The 21,888-nt window shown below is 53.5% G+C and overlaps 1 protein-coding gene across 1 annotated transcript in view; it reads right to left on the bottom strand.

Annotated features, from left to right (window-relative positions):
- Window positions 1–4,133: 4,133 nt before the first annotated feature.
- Window positions 4,134–21,888, bottom strand: part of LOC123347296 — a 76,465-nt gene continuing 58,710 nt past the window's right edge. The window contains exons 2-4 of the transcript XR_006573098.1: window positions 9,698–9,799; window positions 5,934–6,055; window positions 4,134–4,999 (exon numbers count right to left, since the gene is read on the bottom strand). The gene's annotated coding sequence lies outside the window, so the exon portion shown is untranslated. The remainder of the gene's footprint in view (window positions 5,000–5,933; window positions 6,056–9,697; window positions 9,800–21,888) is intronic.

The raw sequence follows: 21,888 nt of genomic DNA, 5'->3' as shown, positions 1-21,888 counted from the left end.
CCTGGGGAGAATCAGGAGAGAGGCTGGAAGAGAAGAGAACAGAGGGGCTGAAAGCTCTGGAGAGGGGATGGGGGTGTAGGAGGATGGAGGGACATGGGTTGGGTTATCACTGAACAGACACACAAAGGGATGGGGGCTGAGGGAGGTAACTTACCCATCAGAGGCAGAAGGAGAGTTAGCGCCATGCTGAGCTGGTCGCTCTGGGCTCGGTTCTCAGCTCAGCCACTGACCCCGTCTGGGTGCAAGGAGGGTGATGGGCCCCTCCTCTCTGACGAAGGCAGAGGAAGTCAAAGCCTCAGGTGTGGTCACTGCTCAGCTCAGGGACTGGAGAGACACTGGCGCCTGGTGCATAAAGCATGCATAGGGGAGGTGGCCATTTATCAGGGCTGACAATTGGTGTGGGGGTGGGGCAGCAGCCCCAGGTTGCTGACACCCCCAGGGGTGAGCCAAGGATTCAGCTGGTGCAAAAGAGCCTCAGATGAGTTTCACTGGCTCACACCCGCTGGGGTCTGGCCTTAGTGACTCCCACGGAGCTACGGCCCGTTGACCCCAGCTGGGATCTGGCCCCATTCACTCAGTGCAGCTACGGCCCATTGACCCCAGCTGGGATCTGGCCCCATTCACTCAGTGCAGCTACGGCCCATTGACCCCAGCTGGGATCTGGCCCCATTCACTCAGTACAGCTATGGCCCATTGACCCCAGCTGGGGATCACCGCCCACAGCCAGGGAGTTAGCAGGGTTTGGTGTGGGACTCCGGGGTGGAGAGGGCTCAAAGTCATCAGCAGGTCCGAGGTTCAGGGCAGGCAGGATACAAGCAGCAAAGGCTCAGGCCCTTGGGCAGGGGCTCAGCACCACACAGTCTCGGGCTCAGCCCTGAGGCCGGGGGGCACCGAGCACTCTAAGAACTCAGCCCTCGAGCTGGGCAGAGCAGTGACAGTTCAGGGCTCAGGCCTGGATCAGTCTGGGAGGCTCAGGCCTTGGGCAGGGCAGAGCAGTGGATTGTCTAACGTCCCGGCTCCGGCGGACGGGAGCCTAAAACAGGCCTCCTGGGCTACGGTGGGGAGGCTGCCCCCTCAGGGGAGAGTTTGGCAGCAGGGCATAGAGGAACCGGGGCCCATCTGACTCCACCGTGTCCCAGCCTGGGCCCTAAAGGTGGTGGGGTGCACTGCCGCTGGGTCAGCGGGGAATCCAGCCCACACGCTGACTGCGCGCATGCAGCAATACAGCCAGCCGGGAGTCGCTATCCCTGGGCCACTTCCTCCTCTCCCCTCGGGGTGTCCCTGGGTGACCTCTGTCTCCTCGGGGACGGGGACGTAGCCAGCAGCAGTTGCAGCCACTTCTCAGTGTGTAACGCAGCAGGCGGCTCCAGCAGCTCTGGCCAGTCCCCAGCTCGGCGAGGCTCCTCTTCGGTCTCCAGGCTCAGGAGTGGGCAGGAGGCGTCTGTCTCCTGCAGGGTCTGCAGATCAACTGAGCTCCATGACCCGCCCTTTATACTTCCCCTTTTCCCCCCTACCTTCCCTTGCTCCCCCCAGCTCAGCCCCTCTTACCTTTGCACCCATGCGCGTGTGCCCCCTTTCAGGTGTCCCCCACACTGCTCACAGCCCTGAAGATATTGTAGTTTCTCCCCTTCCCAGTGCAGCTGGACAAGCCAGTGTTGCTACCCCGTAACTGTGCCCCCGTTTTTACCCCTGAGTTCCCCACCGCTGGCGCCCTCCTGCCCTGCTTGCAGCCTAGCAGGGAGGAGAGGTTGTTTCTTCCCTTTCCCCCGGTGCCCCCTGTAGTCCCTGGCCCATTGGCATCCTCCTTCCCTGAACACAGCCTAGAAGGGAGGAGTGGTTAACCCCAGTCCCTCTCCCCCATCCCCTCCCACTGCCCCTGCCCAGGCTCCAGAGGACGGCCCTGGAGTTTTTCTGGCCAGGACTGCACTGGGTCTCTGCGGGGGTTCTGCATCTTCCCCTGGAGAAGGGAGGGCAGGGCCTGAAGGGCCTTCGCAGCAAGGTCCATGTCTTCCGCCTCCAGGCCCTGCAGAGACTCCTTTACGGTGCGGGTAGTCTGGCATGGAGCACGTTGGCGGAGACCTTCCTCCAGCGCCTCCGAGGGCTCCGATATGACCAGCAGCTCTTTTTTCTCCACCCAAGAAGTCTCCATGAGACCTCTCCGAGCTGCCGGTCTTCTACCAGGACCTCTCCAGACCTGGAAGCTCTTTTCAGCGACAAGGTTCGTTGTGGCCACCGAGGGGGCGGATCTCCTCGCGGAGCCACTGCTACACAACCCCCATGTACGTGTGCAGGTGGCGGAGTCTCCCTCAGTGCGCAGGAGGTTGGTCCTGGCAGAAACCACCAGGGTTGTTGACCTCCTAGACTACGACAGGGGGGATTGGATGGATCCTCAGGTGCTCGGTCAGCGCATGGAGCTTTCCACCCTTCCGACCCCCCTGCGCGTACTCCAGGAAACGGGGCTGGCTTGTCACCCCTTTCTCTCGTCTTCCTGCGGCGAGCCCTGCGAGAAGGTGCTCCTCACCCACCCCTCACCACAGGCCCTAGGACATTTTTATCAGGACCCTGTTCTGGGAGCCCCCCAGCTTCCCCACCCCCACACTTCAAACCGGCTGCGCACCCTGTAGCCAGTTCACTTCCGAACTGCACCTAGAGACCAACTGTACACGCTTGTGCGCCACATGTTGCATTTCCTCACCCTCGTGTCCCACCCCGACACAAAATGGTGGGACTTTTTACCACCTGTGGAGGGTGAGGAGCCTTGGTGGGTCTGTGTCTATTCCGCCCTGGTCCCACGGCCCACCGGGGATATCGATTGGCGGCTCCTTCACAGAGCCATGAGCACAGGCTTCTATCTGGCATGGTTCATCCCCATTCCCAAGGCCTGCACCTTCTGTGGTGTGAGGGAGAACCTGGCGCATGCCTACCTTGAATGCGCCAGGTTGCAGCCCCTATTTCTGGTTCTGGCTGCACTTTTCCCCACACTTGTTTATTTTTGCACACCTTATCCTTGGCCCCACAAAATTGCGAGACCTCCTTGTCAACCTTCTCCTGGCCCTGGCCAAAGTCACCATCTATAACAGCAGGAGGAGGATGCCAACGAGGGGGTGCTCTGCGACTGTGGGGCCTATTTCCATTCCTCCCTGGTCTCACATCTCTGGGCAGAGTTCCACTGGGCAGCCTCTGCTGGCTCCCTTGACAGCTTTGAGGAGCAGTGAGCGCTGTCTGGTGTCCTCTGCTCGGTGTCTCCATCCGGTACCCTCGTTTTGAACCTCTGACCACCACTCCTGACCCTGTTTTCTCATTAGCTGTCCCAAGTAATCAGTTGGAATCAGTTCTAAAGGCTTGGGGGAGGGGCCTTTAGAAGTGCGCGGGCTTGTGCCTGCTCACATTCCAGGCTTTCCAATAAGCCTCACTACAAACTCCAACTGCTGATTGGTTCTATAATTAGATTTCACCAAGCCAGTAACAAATGCGGACTCCTGGATCACTAGACCAGCCTTATCATGGAGTCACAGGGCAGCCCCCTTAGGGTCTCCAGTCTATCTTGCCAGCCAGACAAACTGGAATTAGTTGTAATGGTCACTTACACCAAAAATCACAGCACATTCAGGTTGCTTCCAGGTTCAAGAGGCCAGTCACTTACCCCAGATCAACGGGTACCTTAGATCCTACACCAAAGACAACCCCTGTAGCCAATCCTGTGCTAAACTATTTAAAGCTTTATTAACTAGGGAAAAAAATAAGCGTTATCAGCAGATTAAAGTAAGAAAACATTTACACGCCAATAAATTACCATCTAAATTCAAAGAGTGACAGATTCGTAGTGATCTGTCAGTTCAAAGGGTCTTTCAGGACAGACCTAGGAGGCAGCCCCTGGGGATCTCTGGCTTCAGTTCAGAATCTCTGGCCCCTCTGAGTTCAAAAAGCCGAAAAGACGCAATTCTTCTCGTCAGGGATTTTTATTCTCTTCCCCCAGATGTGAAGAGAACGGGACAAGTTCCCATCCACGTTTCCTCTTCATGTGTGAGGGGACACAATCAACAAAGAGTTTCATCCTCTGATGCTCCACAGTGGTCTGTCAGGTCTCTATGGGCCTCCTTTTGCTGGGCAGGAAATAACCCCTCCAGTGGCAAAGTCGTATTTCACACTTGGTCGTGCTTCTCTCCAGACTGTGTGGGCGTTTACAGTTACAGAGCAAACAAATATCACCTTATAACACGGGATATTGACATTATCAGTGAGATTAATGCAGCCAGCAACATACAAGCATTTTATAGAGTCTAAACACTAAAGACATTCATAGAAGACTGTTACCTATTTAGACCAAAACGAACATACAGGTGACCTGCTCTGATCTCCAGCTATGAGGTTGTCAGTTCTTAGCTAATGCCGGCAGCCCGGCAAGGGCAGAGATCAGATTTCCCAGCATCACACAAGCCATCCTGTTTTTCTTATCTGCCAGTTTGCTTGATGCATGGAGACTCATAAGTCCACATTCCTTTGTCTAGGGCCAACTTGTTTATCAAGTATCAGAGTGGTAGCTTATGCTCCAATACATCTGTAAGGTGCCGCAGGACTCTGTCACTTGTTTAGCAACTACACCCAGCATAGATATGTAACTCTTTCTGCACAGCCCGTACATACATCATACAGTGATATTCCTGGGCAGTGGGTCACAAGTTTTTATATGATACCTGACAAGCTGCTGGTTGGCTAAATAGTCTGACAAGAGTGTGTTGGGTGTGCTCTTTGCCAAGGGGTATGAAAGGGATCTTGAGATATAAAGGGCTAAGGATACAGATGCCTGGAGGAGGTGGAGATGCAGAGAGACCGCAGAGAGGGTTTCCCCTCCTTATTTAGCTGCCTTTCAGGTGTGCATTGTCACCGCCTCGCTATACAGCACATGCTCAGCTTCAGCAGGCTTGGCTTTGTTTTTCGGCTGGGTTGCCTGGGCCTCCAAGGCCGGGAATTCCATGAGCGCGTAGGTGACTTCAGAGTTCTGGTTGGGGAGGAAGGAGAAAGGGTGAGAGGGAGGGGTGCACGGAGTGGTTGCACAGCTTGCAAGGATATTGGAGGACAGGATGAAAGGTAGCTCAAAAAATTGGAGAATTGTCCTAAAATCTGTAAAATGAAATTGAGGGAATTACAAAGTACTCCAGTGAGGAAGGAAAACTGAGAGGCAGCAGTACAAAATGGGCTATAACTGATGTGATGGGAGAATTGCAGGAGAGGTGTCCTAGTGGAGCACAAAATCCATATGAAGCAACAGCACGATGCTGCTGACAAACGGCTACCCCATGTGTAAGACGTGGAAGGTAACCATCCTGCTCTACTCAGCACTGGGGAGGTCTGATCTGGCGCGCTGTGTCCAGGTCTGGGCATCACACTTTAAGAAAGATGTGGATGAACTGGAAAGAGTCCAGAGAAAAGCAACAAAAAATATAAGACATTTAGAAAATATGGCCTATGTGGAAAGGGTGAAAGAATCGGGCGTCTTTAGTCTAGAGATGAGAAAGCTGAGGGGGAACATGATAACTTCTAACATGACATTCTAAAGGGGACAGTGATCAATTGTTGTCCATGTCCACTGATGGTAGGACAAGATGTAATGGATTTTATCTGCAGCAAGGGAGATTTAGGTTGGATATTAAGAGAAAATTTCTAATGAGATGACTCCTTGTGGTCCCTTCCCAGCCCTACATTTCAGTGATTCAGGGAGGTTTGGGGTGATGGTGAAAGGGGTGACAAATTCCCAGCCCTGCCTCCTGGATGAACAAACCCTGTGCAGCATCTTTTTGTGGCTGTTCTCTGTCTGCCCCACCCCAGACAGGCAGCTCTATCTCAGGACTGCAGGAAAGACCCAGGCTGTGCAATTTTAAGGCATTTGGACTGTGCCTGGGTTTGAAGCTTAGCTGATAAATCCATTTTGTTACCTGTTCCACCTGCTCTGCACCAGGAACCCTGGCTTTAGATCCCTGATTATCATGAGCAGGATGCAGGTTTCTGGCACATACTCTAGGTTCAGATCCTTCGGTGCTTTTCTGAGGCTTTGGAACTAAAACAGAACCAGATAAAAATGGAGATGAAGTTTGGAGCACCATGAGGAAATGACTTGCTATAATGTGCAATCTGGGGAAAGAGGTTGCACTCATCTTTTTACCTGTTGATTTCTGTACGTGTGTGATTCTGCAGCTTCTACCAGGGCACAGGGTGAAAATGGAGACAACAATTTATCTCTGTTTGTTTACGTATATAATTCCCATCCCGGAGGCATGAAAATATTTCTGTTTGAAATTATTTTACCCCTCACTTAACCATAACCACAACTGATGATCTTCATGCTCACATCTAACCTTAGAGCTATTGCTTAGCCACAACCCAGCCCCCTCACCACAACCATAACAACTGACACTAACAACCTGAGGAGAAGTTTGGACATATCTCAATGCTCTTGCCTTGGCTATGGGGAAACCAAGTTCGGACTGTCTGCTCTGCCACCCACTTCCTGTGTAATCTTGGACACCATGGGAGTTGGGCACCTCAATACCTTTAAAATTCTGGCCCATGGTGTCTCATTGTTCCGCATGTGAAATGAGGATAATTGTCTTTCTCTGTCTTTCAGCACTGTTGGGAGGATAAAGAGCTTAAAGATTGTGACGTGCTCAGACACTTTGGTAATGGTGGTGATGTAAATACCTTAAAAATGAAATATGTAGCCCTAAGCCCAAACTCAGCTAATTAGTGACAGGGTTTCTTAGAATGGAAATAGAAGCCCAAATCCTGATGAAATTAATTAAGAACTGAACGTCTAATGACTCTTTGTCTCCTTTGAGAGTCACAACCTACACTTAAGATGAACCTCAGAAGCCCAAACTTCAATTTGAACCCAAACCCTGAAGTATCACTGTAATGTTGACCCTAATTCTAAATCCTATTTTATGTGTACCCTTGATCTAGATTCTAGGCTCTAAGGTCTGTGTTGTTGTTATGAAGACACTGACAGCTTGCATCCAACAGGGGAACTCTCTGATATTCAAACACAATAGCCAGAGTTTGCTTTTTGTAACAGTCTGTAGATTTCTGGTCTACCTGCATGGCTCACCTCCGCCTTGCAAGAGGAAGGTTGATCTTTGATCTCTGTTGCCACATCCCACTTTCTTACACAACAATGGCAGCTATTCATCCTCAGCCCCTAGCTCAAAGCAGCTGGGACCTTGGGTGTTTTTCCCCGTCCTCTGCAGTGCAGGGAACACATCACCTGCTGGGATCTTCTGAGCATGTCTCTCCCAGTCAATCCCCTGCCCTTTCAAGTGTGTCCAGGCATTGGTGGGACCTTGGTCCCTCCTGTTTCTGCTGGTGGGCTCAGTATAGGGGTGCCTGGGTGACATTAATAGCCTGTGATATACAGGCGGGGAGCGTAGAGCATCTAATGGTTCCATCTGGCTTTGAATTCTATGAATCCCCTAATTCCTAGATTTAAATTATGCCCCAGTGTGACACAGGGCCAGAAAAGGTTACACAACTTGCAGGCTAATTGACCCAGATTCAACCTTTACAGACAGATTAGCAGATAATGATTGTGTTTTTGTGTGTTTACATATATATTGTTAGATGTTGACAATGTAACTGTTCCTGTCTGTGGCTGTATTCAGTTAGTTCAGAGATCAAAGAGAGATGCTAACACTTAGATGAACTGCGAATGTAGTAATATCATCCTTCTTATTTCTCTTTGAAGTTTGTAATAAACTACCCATTAATGGCTGAAGATGGGTAATTACCCTATGTTAATCAATGTAGCTAATTACCAGTGATGCCTAGAAAATAAGAGGCCTACTTCAAAGGGACAATGCTTTGCCTGTTGCTCACCCAAGGACTGTATGCGGTCGAGAGGCTGCAAGAGAATTACAGGATAAAAGGAACTCTTGGGTGCTGATCCTGTTATCTTCGATCTGCTTGAGCTTTATAAGGGGACATTTGAGTTGCAAGACTGAGGTCTCCAGTTCCACTCTGGATCGCCTGGAATTGGACTGTAACCTATGGAACTTATTCGGAAAGGACTTTTTGCAACTCTAAAGCTCACCATCTCTATAATGAAACTGACCTAAGATCTCCATTCATACCTGTACGTATAATGATCTTTTAACCTATGCTCTCATTTTCTTTTTAATACGCCTTAGTGAGGTTAATAAGAATTGGCTGGAAGCGCATATTTGGGTAAGTTATTCATTAACTTGGTGGGTAAGTGTCCAATCCTTGGAGACTGGTAGAGCATTTTATATGATGAACAAAATTTTCGTTAATATTTGACTTGGCTGTCTGGGTGGGAGCCCAAGGCTGGGTTGCTTTAAGGGAACACACCGTTTCACTTCTGGGTAACCAGTCAGGTATCGTGGAAGCTGTTTCGTTGCTAGCTTGGTAAATCTAAGTATTAGAATAACCATCAGTTTGGGGGATCATCTGCCCCGTTGTTTGCCGTTTGCCCTGATTGAGCAATCTCAGTGTGGCCCCTCTGGAGCCCCAGTCACAACTAGTTCTATACTTTACCCTCTCCTTAACCTTAACCCTAACCCTAACCCTAACCACTAAACAAATCCCTCAGTCCCCAGCACAAAACCTGTTAATGGTTTTCAACTATTTTGAATGCACTGAAAATCTGCTGATTGAAAACACAGATTACTGCCTCCCAAAAGCCTGTTTCTTTACCTGTTTCTTTATGTTACTATTAGTATTAATCTTTTATGGTTCTCTTTTGTATATACAACTCTTGTTATTCCTAGGCCCAAAAGCTTGGAATCCTTTTAGCTAAACTCTACTACCAAAGAGTGTTTTGTTTTAGACTAAAGAATGTCTATAATTTAGTCAGTCTGTACTCAGACTGTTATCCACTCTACTTTTCCCCTAACCTTTTTGACCTACCCAGATATCCAGAAAGCAACTGCTAGTAAATGACATGTCATTGCAATAGACTAACTGGTGTAGTTTATAAGGGATGCTTAGAAATGCTCACTGTGGTTAATAAAACAGTAGTAGTTACCAACATTTACAGGGAATATTTGTGACAACACATGTATTCTATAATCAGTATAACTGCAAACCATTAAATAATGTATTGATTACTGTCCAAGTCATTAATAGCTAATTGTGGTGATAGACAGTCCCAGTAGTGATAAACTAGTCACAGGTGTCACTGGCTTATTAATTAAAACGAAATCAAAACACAAGAAAGGATTTTCTTTGTTTTAAACCGGTATGTAAGGTGTGAATTTGGGGGAGTGAGTTAGAAGTGAAGTAAGCTGCCAACACTTCTCCAGGCTCAGAGGGTTTGTTCGTTTTCCTTTCTTTTCTCTATAGAGCGCTGTATTAAGGATTGATTGACTGTCTTAAATCAAGCTTCAGCCGAGTTGGTTATTTGACAACATGTGTTATTAAAATAAATACGTACTAAGATACATTTGAAAACCCATAAATATTTTTACATCTCTATCTTCTTTTTAAACACGGCCTTCTCATTGAAAGGTTCGTACCTCATTTGCCAGGCATATTTTAGATTTGGTTTCCATGCCCGCACCATGGCACGCTGCTTTGTGGTTGTTAATGGTTTAAAACTATTTACCCTGATCACTGCAGAATAGTTATTGTCTAGACCATATCAAGCGAGCAGATGGGCGATCACGGTGCATCTCCCCCTTTCACTCACCTCTTTTCTTCCTCCTGCAGTAACAGATGAGAGCAGCAATGGCTCCAACCAGAAACAAGATGCCACCTGTTGTCAGCAGAACATCACGGGTATAGTGTGAGGCTGTTCACGCAGCAGAATAAAAAAAGAGAGGGAAGGGGCATGAGCACAGCCAGACAGCCCTGAGAAAAGTTCTGAAACCCACAGAGGAATCAGATTTTGGTGCAAGGGCTTTCTGACACTGTTCACTGTGTCCCGTTCAGTCGGTGATAGCCTCATTCCAAAGAGGGGAAGGATGGTTCAGTGGTTATGGGGTTAGCGTTGGGTATTGGATATTGGGGTTCAATTCCCTGTTCTCCAGCAGGACCCTTGTGGGACTTACCCTCTCCTTGCCTCCATTCCCCGTCTCTAAAATGGGCACCGAAGGGCTAAATCAGGGGCAGGCAAACCTTTTGGCCTGAGGGCCGCATCAGGTTTCAGAAATTTTATGGAGGGCTGGTTAGGGGTGGGGGTCATGGCCCAGCCCCCACCCCCTATCCGTCCCCTGGGACTCCTGCCTCATCCAACCCCCCTGTTCCCTGACAGCCCTCCCAGGACCTCTGCCCCATCCACCCCCCCATCCCCTGACCACCCCCAGAACCCCTGCCCCTGACTGCCCCCCACCACCCCCTCCAACCCCTCCTCTCATTCTTGATGCCCCCCCAGGACTCCTTCCCCATCCAACCACCCCTTCTCCCTGTCCCCTGACCAACCCCGGAACCCCTTCCCCTGACTGCCCCCTGCCACCCCATTCAACCTCCTCTCTTTCCTGACTGCCCCCCCCAGGACCTCTGCCCCATTCAACCCCCTGTTCCCCACCCTCTGACTGCCCCGACCCCTATCCACACCCCTTTCCCCTGACCACTCCCCCAAACTCCCCTGCCCTCTATCCAACCCCTCCTGTTCCCTGCCCCCTGCCCCCTTACCGCAGAGCACAGAGACCGGGTCAGGCTGGCTCTGCAGCTGCGCTGCCCCAGGAGCTCACAGCCCCACCACCAAGAGCATTGCGCCGGCAAGTGAGCTGAGGCTGCTGGGGAGGGGGAACAGCAGGGGAGGGGCTTGGGGTAGCCTCCCAGGCCAGGAGCTCAGGGGCCAGACAGGAGGGTCCCGTGGGCCCACTATAGTTTGCCCGCCTCTGGGCTAAATCTATTAACAACATTGTGAGGGGCTCAGATACTTGGGCCATGGAAGATAGAAAGGACCTGGGGGGAGAAGGAGGATTTTCATCTCTCCTTTATTTTCTATCCCCATGTGACATCTGTCACCGCATCCGACCTCCCTTTCTTAGGAGAGCTCCTGGGGATGGTTCTCCTCGAACAGGAGCAACACAGGGAGGTGAATTAAGAAATTAGGGAAGTCTCACCTGTCCCGGTGACATTGACAGTGACGTTCACAGCCCGGCTCCTGGGGGATGGGATCCACCTCCCGCTCACGTTCTTCTCGTACCCACAGGTGAATTCCCCGGTGTTGTTGGGACCGGCCTGTGGGATGCTGAGCACAGAGACATTCATTGAGCCGGTGCCAGGCTCTGTGGTGCTGATCTCAGACCCCATGTCCCCAGGGACGATCTTGACTCCATCCTTGTAGAAGTGAAATCTCCCCTCGCTGGCATCTCTGGAGACTGCACAGGTGATGAGCAGGGAGAGTCCTTCACTCACCACTCCAGAAGGGGGATCCAGCTCCAGCACTGGCTGTGGAGGGGGATCTGTGGGGAGCAGCAAAAGGGAGGGGTCAGCTGGGACATGGCAGTGAGGAATGTGAAGATGGTGCCCAGAATTCAATTTATTCAGAGCTGACCTGTGTCCTCTGTCCAGAGCCTCTTGCTTCACCTCAGGATCCTGAGGTGCTCCCCACTGAAATAAGTGAGAGCTGGGCTATGGGGTGGGGACGGCTTCCTTCAGATACAATATGGGGCTGGGATGTGGGGATCAGAAGGTGGCCAGGATGTGACTCCTTTCCTGTCACTTCTCCATTACTAATGTCTCAGCCCCTTGCATTTATGGAGCCCTTGGCAGATAGGGAGGGCTCAGGTTGTCTGGAGATCCCGCCCCCTCCGGGCAGACTGAGAGCTGGGTGGCCCTGCTGGGATTCTACCGTCCCAGAGGGTAGAGGTATAAGGCGGCCATGTTGGATACCCAGGCCTGTGTCCAGGCTGGTGTAGAGGGGCTGGCACTTCCCAGCTGGGATCTCCCGGCCGGATGGGCCTATCTGGTGCAGACAGGTGCATGGCCCAGAGCCCCTGGCTCTGTGATGCTCTAGGGGTGAATGAAGCTGCCCCTGGATGAGCCCCCAGCTGAGATGCTCCATCTGCCCACCATGTCGAACTGGATCCTGCAATTTAGTGGACACCAGGGGCAGCCCAGCATGTGACGGGAACAGGGTCTCCGGGGAGTTATTTGGTGTGCTCAGGGCTCAGGGAGAGGGATGGAGCCACACCAGGGTCTGGAAAACAGGAGTCAGCTTTAGATATCGAAGAAGGTCACACCTGGCAGGGATCACTGGAAGGCCTGGGAGGTGAGGGACAGATGTTACCAGGTTATATTCATCTCAGGAATAAGGGGGGAGGGAAACTTCTCCATGGGAAACTCCCTGCACCCCTGTACCTCACTGATCCCCAACGCTGCACTGTGCCCGTATGGAACACAGCAGGAGACAGGGCCTTTCTGTGTGGGATCCCCTGGTGGGACTGCTTTAAGGGACAGGTGGTCTCTGTCTCAGCTGTGAGCATGAGCCAGTCACTCCACTGGGGACCAGAGATCTTTTTAGAGACCCAATCCCTACTTTGAGAGAAGACTTTGTATTGATGGCACTTTCCCCCTGGGTGCTGAGCACCTGTGGGTAGCACCTTCTCCTCCCATACACATGGGCAGCAGGGGATCCTGAGGGCATTGGCGCTGCCAGGGAGTTGGGGTAACATCAGTAACTGCTCCCGCTTGTGATAATAATCATGAATAAAGAGGAAAGGCTGGGACCTTAGAACTGGTTGCCTTGTCAGCTGGGACGACAGTGCAGCGAGCTCCTCCACAGCAGTGCCCTCTCAGTGCCGAACTTTACTGATCAGCGGGGAGCCTCTCCCTACTGCTGGGGCGCCCGACCTCCCCACAGCCTGTCTGACACCAGGGCCTGACCCCTGCCACAGATGGGGTGAGATTTGGGGTTTGTTTCCTTAAACATCCCCAAGTTTTCAAAACCCAAATTTGCACCAACAGTCCCCCAAAACCCACCAGAAGAGCCAGAGAACCAGGGAGTGACATTGACCCAGTGGGTGGCATGGCTCTGTCTGGAGCTGAGGGACTGGGATGTGTCTCACCCTGTGCAAGGAAGAGAGATACCCCACCAGGGGGCCATTAACAGCAGGACACAGGGGGTCTCACCTGTCAGTGCTATGGAGATGGGTGGTAGCGACGTGCCTCACAGCCATGGATACCCCACCGCCAGGAGCATCACACCCGCCAGTTGGAGTCTGCTCCATTGACTCCAGTGGAACTAGGGCCCAGTGACCCCAGCTGGGAATATGCCCCATTGACTCCATGGGCAGTAGGGAATTCTGCCGTACTGGTGCTGGCAGGAGACTGGGGTTATGTAATAGTAACCAATCCTTCTCCCGACAGAAATCATGACAGAGGAGTCCAGGCAGCTGCAGCCTGCAGGACTAAAGATTCACAATGGGTGCCGCTGAGAGTGCCCAGGCAGGGTCCCAGTGCTGTGAGCTTCCGTGCAGTAGTGCCCTGTAATTGCCCAGGCTTTGCTGATCAGCTGGCACCCTAAGCCCACTACAGAGTTGCTGAGATGTGTGGAGTGGGGCTGACCAGAGACAGGGGGTGAAGCTGGGATGGGCGTCAGATCCCTAGAAACTCTCCCATCAAACAGCAGGAAAAGCAGGAGCTCACTTGTCATTGTGATGGAGACGGAGTCGCTGTTCCTAGATGAGATCTCTCGATTGGATTCCCACCTCCAGTACGCACAGGTGTATGTCCCAGCATTTCCCTTCCCAGCTGTGAGCTCCAGCCAGTGTCTTGTATTTGATTGTTGGACTATGTCGGAGCCCCATTGCCATTTTTGATAGAAGAATCTGTATCCCGAAGCCAGCTCACGCCCAGGAGCCGAGCACGTGAGGTTAACCCGCTCCCCTGGGAGATACACTGTGTACCCGGGGTCCTGAGAGAGCCTGGGGGCCGGCGGGGGATCTAGAACAGAGGCACAGGGGTCAGTGCAGAGGGAGAGGCCATGATGGAATGAGGAGAAGGGAGAAGGGGGCAGAGATGAGTCCTGGACAGACATGATCACAAACCAGCCTCATCTCACTGCCCGGCCCCCACCCTCCACCCTGGGAAATAAACCACGGCCCGTTTCTCTCTTCCCCCACTTTGAGATCCTTTTATAGATCCCAAGGCCAGAAGGGACCATTGTGATCATGGAGTCCGACCTCCTGTCTCACCCAGGCCCTAGGACTTCCCTGAACTGATTCCTCTGTGACCCAGAGCAGATCTCTGAGAGAAACATTCAGGCTTGGTTCAGAAATCACCAGCAACGGAGAATCCACCATGACTCCTGGGGAATTGTCCCAGTGGTGAATTCCCCTCACTGTTAATAGCTGAGCCTCATTGCCAGTCTGCGTTTGTCTAGCTCCAGGTCCCAGCCTTTGGGTTGTGTTTGATCTTTGTCTGTTCAATTGAAGAGCCGTTGATTATCAAATTTCTGTTCCCCAGATAAGAACCTTTTCGTTGTTACACCAATCAGCTCGAGCTCCTGGAGTATCTCACTCTTAGGCAGGTTTTGCAGCTGTTTAATCATATCCCTAACCCTGCCCTGCCCCCTCTCCAATTCATCTCCATCCCTGAATGGTGGAGACCAGAACTGGACACAGGATTCCAGCAGCGGTCACCCCAGGACCAAATCCAGAGGTAAGATGGTTCCTCTCACCCTGGCATCTTTGTATGCCATGGACATCCAGGCATGTGCCATCACCCCACCCCTGAAAGGCCAGGAGGAGGAATTATCCCCATTCTAATGGGGGAAACTGAGGCCCAGATTTCATCAGGAGCTTAAAGGAGTTAGGCCGCCATCAAATTCCAGTGGGATTTTGGCACCAAACACCCTTAATCTAATTGGAGATCCCCAAGGGAAGTGAGTGGTCCAAGGTCACGGGGAGAGTCTGTGGCAGGGCTGGGAACTGGACCCTCTCCAAGTCCCAGCACACTGTCGAATTGTCAAGGCACATCTGGCTCAGGGCTTCCCATAATGTCTGTCCTGGCACTACCTAGCAGTATAAATCGGACCCAGAGCCGCTGAGACCCAGTTCAGTGTCTAAACCACACATCCAGTCTGCCACCGCTGGGGTTTCTGGGATGCCGATCGCTGCGGTGTCTGGGTGGGTGACCAGCTCCCGGCTGCTCTAGGAAATAACCCTGGTGTAGATTTTGCCAGGGAGAAGTGGCTGAGGAGCAGGGATGGGGAGGGCCTATGATTGTCTTTGTGCATCCATCAAGATCTCCACATTCTCTCTCCAGATGGAACTGGGCAGAAGGTGGAAAGCTGAGGCTGGGGGGATCATTGATGTAAGCCCGACAGCCCCACTCCCATCGTCTGTGTCACCCCATGCTGTCCATCCGGGGATGTTGTGGAAGGGAGCTCAGCTGGTGGGGGGAGGGGGGATGGAGTTTGTGGGGACTGGGATTCAGCAAAGAGCTGTGTGTGTGTGTGTGTGTGTGTGTGTGTGTGTGTGTGTGTGTGTGTGGGTAGGGGTGGGTGCTCCCTGCTTCTCCCTGCTGCAGGGAATGAGTCCTGCTCTGTGTGTGCAACATTCATCACATCGGCCACAAGTCCTGGATTCTGCAAAGGAAATGGGGTGTCTCCAAAATGCAGATACTCCAAGGGAAGCCGAGACAGCCCAGAACTCACCTGTCACAGAGATGGAGACAGTGGGACTCTCCGCAGATTTCATCCTGCGACCTGACAGCTCTACCCAGTACACACAGGTGTATGATCCTGTGTCTGTCTGCGTTACATAGCTCAGGGTGTGCCTGTCACTGTTACTGGAGGAGATAATCTTTCCAGCAGCTCTGGAGAACTGGAATCCTGTAGCAGTGTGATCACTGGGGGAGCCAAACACGTGAGCCGAACAGACTCCCTGGTGAGGTACAGCTGGTGTGGGGGGCTCAGGGAGAGTGTGGGGGGCGCTGGGGTGTCTGGAAAAGACAACAGGTGAGATTTCACTGCAGGATGAGGGGCTCAGAGAGCCAGGAGGGGGAGATGCCGGGGAGAAGGTTGTTACTGGCTAACTGGAGCGAGGGGGGGATCCCACAGGAGGAATAGTTGTCCCCGGCAATTCCACTGCACCCCAGTCTTACTCTGAATCCCAATCTAGCATCAAACCTTTCCACAGTATAACACTGCACCCTGACATAGCACCACACCGCACCCCAGGATCTTACTGCAACCCAATAGGAGAGGAGCTTGCAGCCCTAGATACCTCCACACTGCACCCAGTGCAGCATTGACCTGCCACCCAATGTACCGTGTGACTTGTGTGTGATGTAGGAGATCAGGCAGGTCGGGCCCAGGGCTAAACACAGAGAGAAAGAGGCCTCACTCAGCACGGATATTGAGAGAGGGTCACTCCGCATGGATATGGCTCTGCTGGAGCCTGGTGTATTGTGAGGTTACAGGAGTAGGGCCCTGGCTCAGCCTTGATTTCCATCTGGTCCCGGTTATTGGGGTTGGGGATTTCACCCAAGTGCTGGTAGAACCTGAATTTCATCCCTCAAACAGCACCGGGAGCTGAGCAGATGAACGTGCGGTTCCCCTGGAGATACATTAGGGTGACCAGATGTCCCGATTTCATAGGGACAGTCCTGTTTTTTCGGTCTTTTTCTTATATAGGCTCCTATTACTCCCCGCCCTGTCCCGATTGTTCATATTTGCTGTCGTGACCCTAAGATACATAGTGTGTGTGGAGGGGGACGGCACGGCACAGAGCGAGCCTGGGGGCCGGCAGGGAGTCTGGAACAGAGGCAGGGTAGAGACTTCCAGGGAGTGAGGGGAAGAGCAGACAGGGGAAACAGGCCCCAACACAGGGTCTCACCCTAGTCCCACCACCCTGTCTCGTGCCCCAGTGTCTGTGACAGACTTGATGGCAAATATACATAAGATCTCCAGTAAACCAGTGGGAACAGCGCCCCCTCCCCAGTACCTGCTGGGCCCAGCACAGCATGGCGGGATCCTCTCCCACTGTCTAGCTCCAACCCCCACCCACCTAGACGGAAGCGGGAAGGGGGCAATTGGGATGGGATCCCACCAAGAAATGAGCAGCCTCTGGTCCCTGCTGGACTCTCCACTCCTGCCCAGTGGGTGTTGGAGTCTCAGCCAATAACACGCTCACCCCAGAGAGTTGTGGGGCTGGGCTCTCCCTACCCCACACTCTCCATGCTGGGGAAGTGGGGTGCAGAAACAGCGTTGGAGGGGGGAAGTGTTGCTGATGCAAATGGTCCAACCCCAAGACCCCCCATTCCCATCAGGGTATTCACCCCACGTTCTCCATTTTAGGGGCAGAGGCAGGAAAGCGACCATCAGACCTGCCAAGCAGTAGCTAGAAAGTACTGCACAGAAATGAGGAAGCCAGGGTGGGTGTGGGGAAGGGAGGGGGGAGTTTTTCCTCTCAATGCTCCCCTGTATCCCACTGAGCCCCAACCCTGCACTGTGCCCACATGGTTCCCAGCAGGAGGCAGGGACACTCTGTGTGGGATCCGCTGGCAGGGCTGGGTTGGCTAGTGCACAGCAGGGGTACAGGACGGGTGTCTCTATCTTAGCCTTGCAAATCAGCCAGTCACTCCACTAGGACCAGGGACCTCTTCAGCGACCAAATCCCTGCTTTGAGAGAAAAAATTGCATCCTATGGTGCTTTCACCCCCGAATGCTGAGCACCCCAGGGTAGCACCTTCCTCTGATACACGAAGGCAGTAGAGGATCCTGGCGTATTGGTGCCAGCAGGGGGTCAGGGTAACACGACAGTAACCAATCCCTCTCCTGATAGAAATCATCCCTGAGGAATCCAGGCAGCTGCAGGAATGAAGATTCACAGTGGGTGGCCCGGACAGTGCCCAGTCAGGTCTCCAGCGGTGTGAGCTGCCCCCGAGCAGTGCCCACCTGGGACCCCAGGGCTGGAGCTACCCCAGAGCGGTGCCCTCTCAGTGCCCATTCTTTGCAGTCAGGTGGGACCCCCCCTGCCCACCACAGAGTGTCTAAGGTGTGGGGAGTGGCCCTGACTAGAGGCAGGGAGTAAAGTTGAGCTGTTGGGGGTGTGACCATATGTCAATTTTCTATTAACAGGGTTCATGCCTCAGTTTCCCCTATGTGCTGACTGGCTAACAAGGTGGTGGGGAAAGATTGTTTCCTCTTTGCAGAGACCCAGATATCGGGTGTGGCTGATGCCTAGTGGCTGGGGGCCTGAGGCCCATGCCCATGAAGAGTCCAGGAAGACAATGGCCACTCCAATTTCCCGGACATTTGATGCCTAGCAGCTAATGACCATGGATGCCCCCACCCCTGAAGGATGGCAGTGGAGTGTGACCAGCTGGAGAACAAAGGGCTAAGGAGAAGGGTCAGGTGACAAGGTTTCCCCGGTAACAAGAACAAAGTGCTGAGGAGGGGCCAGGTGGGGTTGCTCAGTGTGGGCTGCTGGCAGCAGAAGACGCTCAGGGACTAGGACTCCGGAGGGGCCAGAGGACTCTGGAGTCCGGACTGAGCCAGATGGACTTTGCTGTAACTTCCTGTTCTCGACGGTTTCTAAGGACTTTCTAGGTTGGTTCCGAAATAGCCAATAAACCTCCTGCTGTTACTGCGCTAGCTGAGAGTCACTGCAGTGTAAGGAAGGTGGGGGCGCGATGCTCCCTTTGCGTGTGCAGGTCTCTGTCTCAGGTGTGCAATGGGGTGCTGTCGCTGCAGGGAGCTTGAGGCGTGACCCAGGGGTGGTGAAGGCTCCAAGGTTCAGTCCCAGGAGGCGCTGCTGACAAATGGCCCCTGGTGAGACTGTGACCCTACGGGGGTGACACAGGGAAGGGGCCCTCCCAGGCACTGCTCCAGAGCGGCTCTTGAGAATCGCACCTGAGGCTCTGTCACAGGGTGGGTGTCAGATCCCTAGAGACTCTTCCATCAAACAGCAGGAAAACCAGGGGCTCACCTGTCACTGTGATGAAGACAGAGCTGCTGTTTATAGAAGAGATCTCTCGATGGGATTCCCGCCTCCAGTACGCACAGGTGTATGTCCCAGCATTTCCCTTCCCAGCTGTGAGCTCCAGCTGGGCACCTTCATTCAGGGGTTGGACTTCGCTGGGGTCCTGCTGCCCTTGATAGAAGAATCTGTATCCTGAAACCTTCTCACTCCCAGGAGCCGAGCACGTGAGGGTGACCCGCTCCACTGGGAGATACACTGTGTACCTGGGGTCCTGAGAGAGCCTTGGGGCCGGCGAGGGAGCTAGAACAGAGGCAGAGGGGTCAGTGCGGAGGGAGAGGCCACGATGGAATGAGGAGAAGGGGGCAGACATGAGTCCTGGACAGACTGTTTTTCCTTTCACTGCTCCCTTGTATCTCACTGATCCCCAGCCCTGCACTGTGCCCACATGGTTCCCAGCAGGAGGAAGGGACACTCTGGGTGGGATCCCCTGGCTGGACTGGGATGCCCAGTGCACAGCAGGGGCACAGGATGGGTGTCTCTGTCGCAGCTGTGAGCATCAGCCGGTCACTCCACTGGGACCAGGGACCTCTTCAGAGACCAATTCCCTGCTTTGACAAAATAATTTGTATCCTCTGGTGCTTTCACCCCCGAATGCCGAGCACCCCAGTGTCGCACCTTCCCCTCTGATACACGAAGGCAGCAGAGGATCCTGGTGTACTGGTGCCAGCAGAGGATCAGGGTAATATGATCATAACCAATCCCTCTCCTCATCACTGAGGAATCCAGGCAGCTGCAGGGATGAAGATTCACAGTGGGTGGCCCTGACAGTGCCCAGCCAGGTCTCCAGCGGTGTGAGCTTCCCCCGAGCAGTGCCCACCTGGGACCCCAGGGCTGGAGCTACCCCACAGCGGTGCCCTCTCAGTGCCCATTCTTTGCAGTCAGGTGGGAACCCCGTGCCCACCACAGAGTGTGTGAGATGGGGGGAGTGGCCCTGACTAGAGGCAGGGAGTAAAGCTGAAGTATTGGGATATGTGACCATATGGCAATTTTCTATTAACAGGGTGCATGCCTCAGTTTCCCCTATGTGCTGCATGGCTAACGAGCTGGTGGGAAAAGATTGTTTCCCCTTTGCAGAGACCCAGATATCGAGTGTGGCTGATGTCTAGTGGCCTAGAGCCCCATGCCCATGAAAAGCCCAAGAAGGCAATGGCCACTCCAATTTCCCGGACATTGGATGCCCAGCCACTAATGATCATGGATGCCCCCTGCCCTGCAGGACGGGAGTGGGGTGTGTCCAGCTGGAGAACAAAGGGCTAAGGTGACGGGTCAGGTGACAAGGTTTCCCCAGTAACAAGAACAAAGGGCTGAGTAGGGGCCAAGTGGGGTTGCTCAGTGTGGGCTGCTGGCAGCAGAAGATGCTCAGGGACTGGGTTTACAGAGGGGCCAGAGGACTCTGGACTCTGGACTGACCCAGATGGACTTTGCTCTAACTTCCTGTTCTCTACGGTAACTAAGGACTTTCTAGGCTGGTTCTGAAATAGCCAATAAACCTCTTGCTGTTACCGCACTAGCTGAGAGTCACTGCAGTGTAAGGCAGGTGGGGGCGCGTTGCTCCCTTTGCGTGTGCAGGTCTCTGTGGTGTGCAATGAGGTGGTGGTGCTGCGGGGAGCTCGGGGCGTGACCAAGGGGTGGTGAAGGCTCCAAGGTTCAGTCCCAGGAGCTGTTGCAGCCAAATGGCCCCTGGTGAGACTGTGACCCTACGGGGCTGACACAGGGAAGGGGCCCTCCCAGGCACTGCTCCAGAGCGGCTCTAGAGAACCGTACCTGAGGCTCTGTCACCAGGTGGGCATCAGATCCCTAGAGACTCTCCCATTAAACAGCAGGAAAACCAGGGGCTCACCTGTCACTGTGATGGAGACGGAGTTGCTGTTCTTGGATGAGATAACACGATTGGATTCCCGCCTCCAGTACACACAGGTGTATGTCCCAGACTTTCCCTTCTTTGCTGTGAGCTCCAGCTGGGCACCTTCATTCGGGGGTTGGACTATGCTGGGGTCCTGCTGTCCTTCTTGATAGAAGAATCTGTATCCCGAAGCCAGCTCAGTCCCAGGAGCCGAGCACGTGAGGGTGACCCGCTCCCCTGGGAGATACACTGTGTACCCGGGGTCCTGAGAGAGCGTGGGGGCCGGCGGGGGAGCTAGAACAGAGGCAGAGGGGTCAGTGTGGACGGAGAGGCCACGATGGAATGAGGAGAAGGGAGAAAAGGGCAGAGATGAGTCCTGGAGAGACATAATCACAAACCAGCTCATCTCACTGCCTGGCTCCCACCCCCCACGCTGGGAAATACACCACAGCTGAAATGAGGAGGCCAGGGTGGACCTGGGGAAGGGAGGGGGGAGTTTTTCCACCCACTGCATTTCCTCTCACTGCTCCCCTGTATCTCACTGAGCCCCAGCCCTGCACAGTGCCCACATGGTTCCCAGCAGGAGGCAGGGACACTCTGTGTAGGATCCACTGGCTGCACTGGGTTGCCCAGTGCACAGCAGGGGTATGGGACGGGTGGTCTCTGTCTGAGCTGTGAGCATCAGCCGGTCCCTCCACTGGGACCAGGGACCTCTTCAGAGACCAAATCCCTGCTCTGAGAGAAGAATTTGTATCCTATGGTGCTTTCACCCCCGAAGGCCGAGCACTTTCCCCTCTGATACTCGAAGGCAGCAGAGGATCCTGGCGTATTGGTGCCAGCAGGGGGTCAGGGTAACACGACAGTAACCAATCCCTCTCCTGATAGACTGAGGAATCCAGGCAGCTGGGAAGGGATGAAGATTCACAGTGGGTGGCTCGGACAGTGTCCAGCCAGGTCTCCAGCGGTGTGAGCTTCCCCCGAGCAGTGCCCACCTGGGACCCCAGGGCTGGAGCTCTGGTGCCCTCTCAGTGCCCATTCTTTGCTGATCAGGTGGGACCCTCCTGCCCACCACAGAGTGTCTGAGATGTGGGGAGTGGC

The sequence above is a fragment of the Mauremys mutica genome, chromosome 13 (genome assembly GCF_020497125.1).
Source record: "Mauremys mutica isolate MM-2020 ecotype Southern chromosome 13, ASM2049712v1, whole genome shotgun sequence".
Taxonomy (NCBI): domain Eukaryota; kingdom Metazoa; phylum Chordata; order Testudines; family Geoemydidae; genus Mauremys; species Mauremys mutica.
This window is presented reverse-complemented; position numbering and strand designations above follow the sequence as displayed.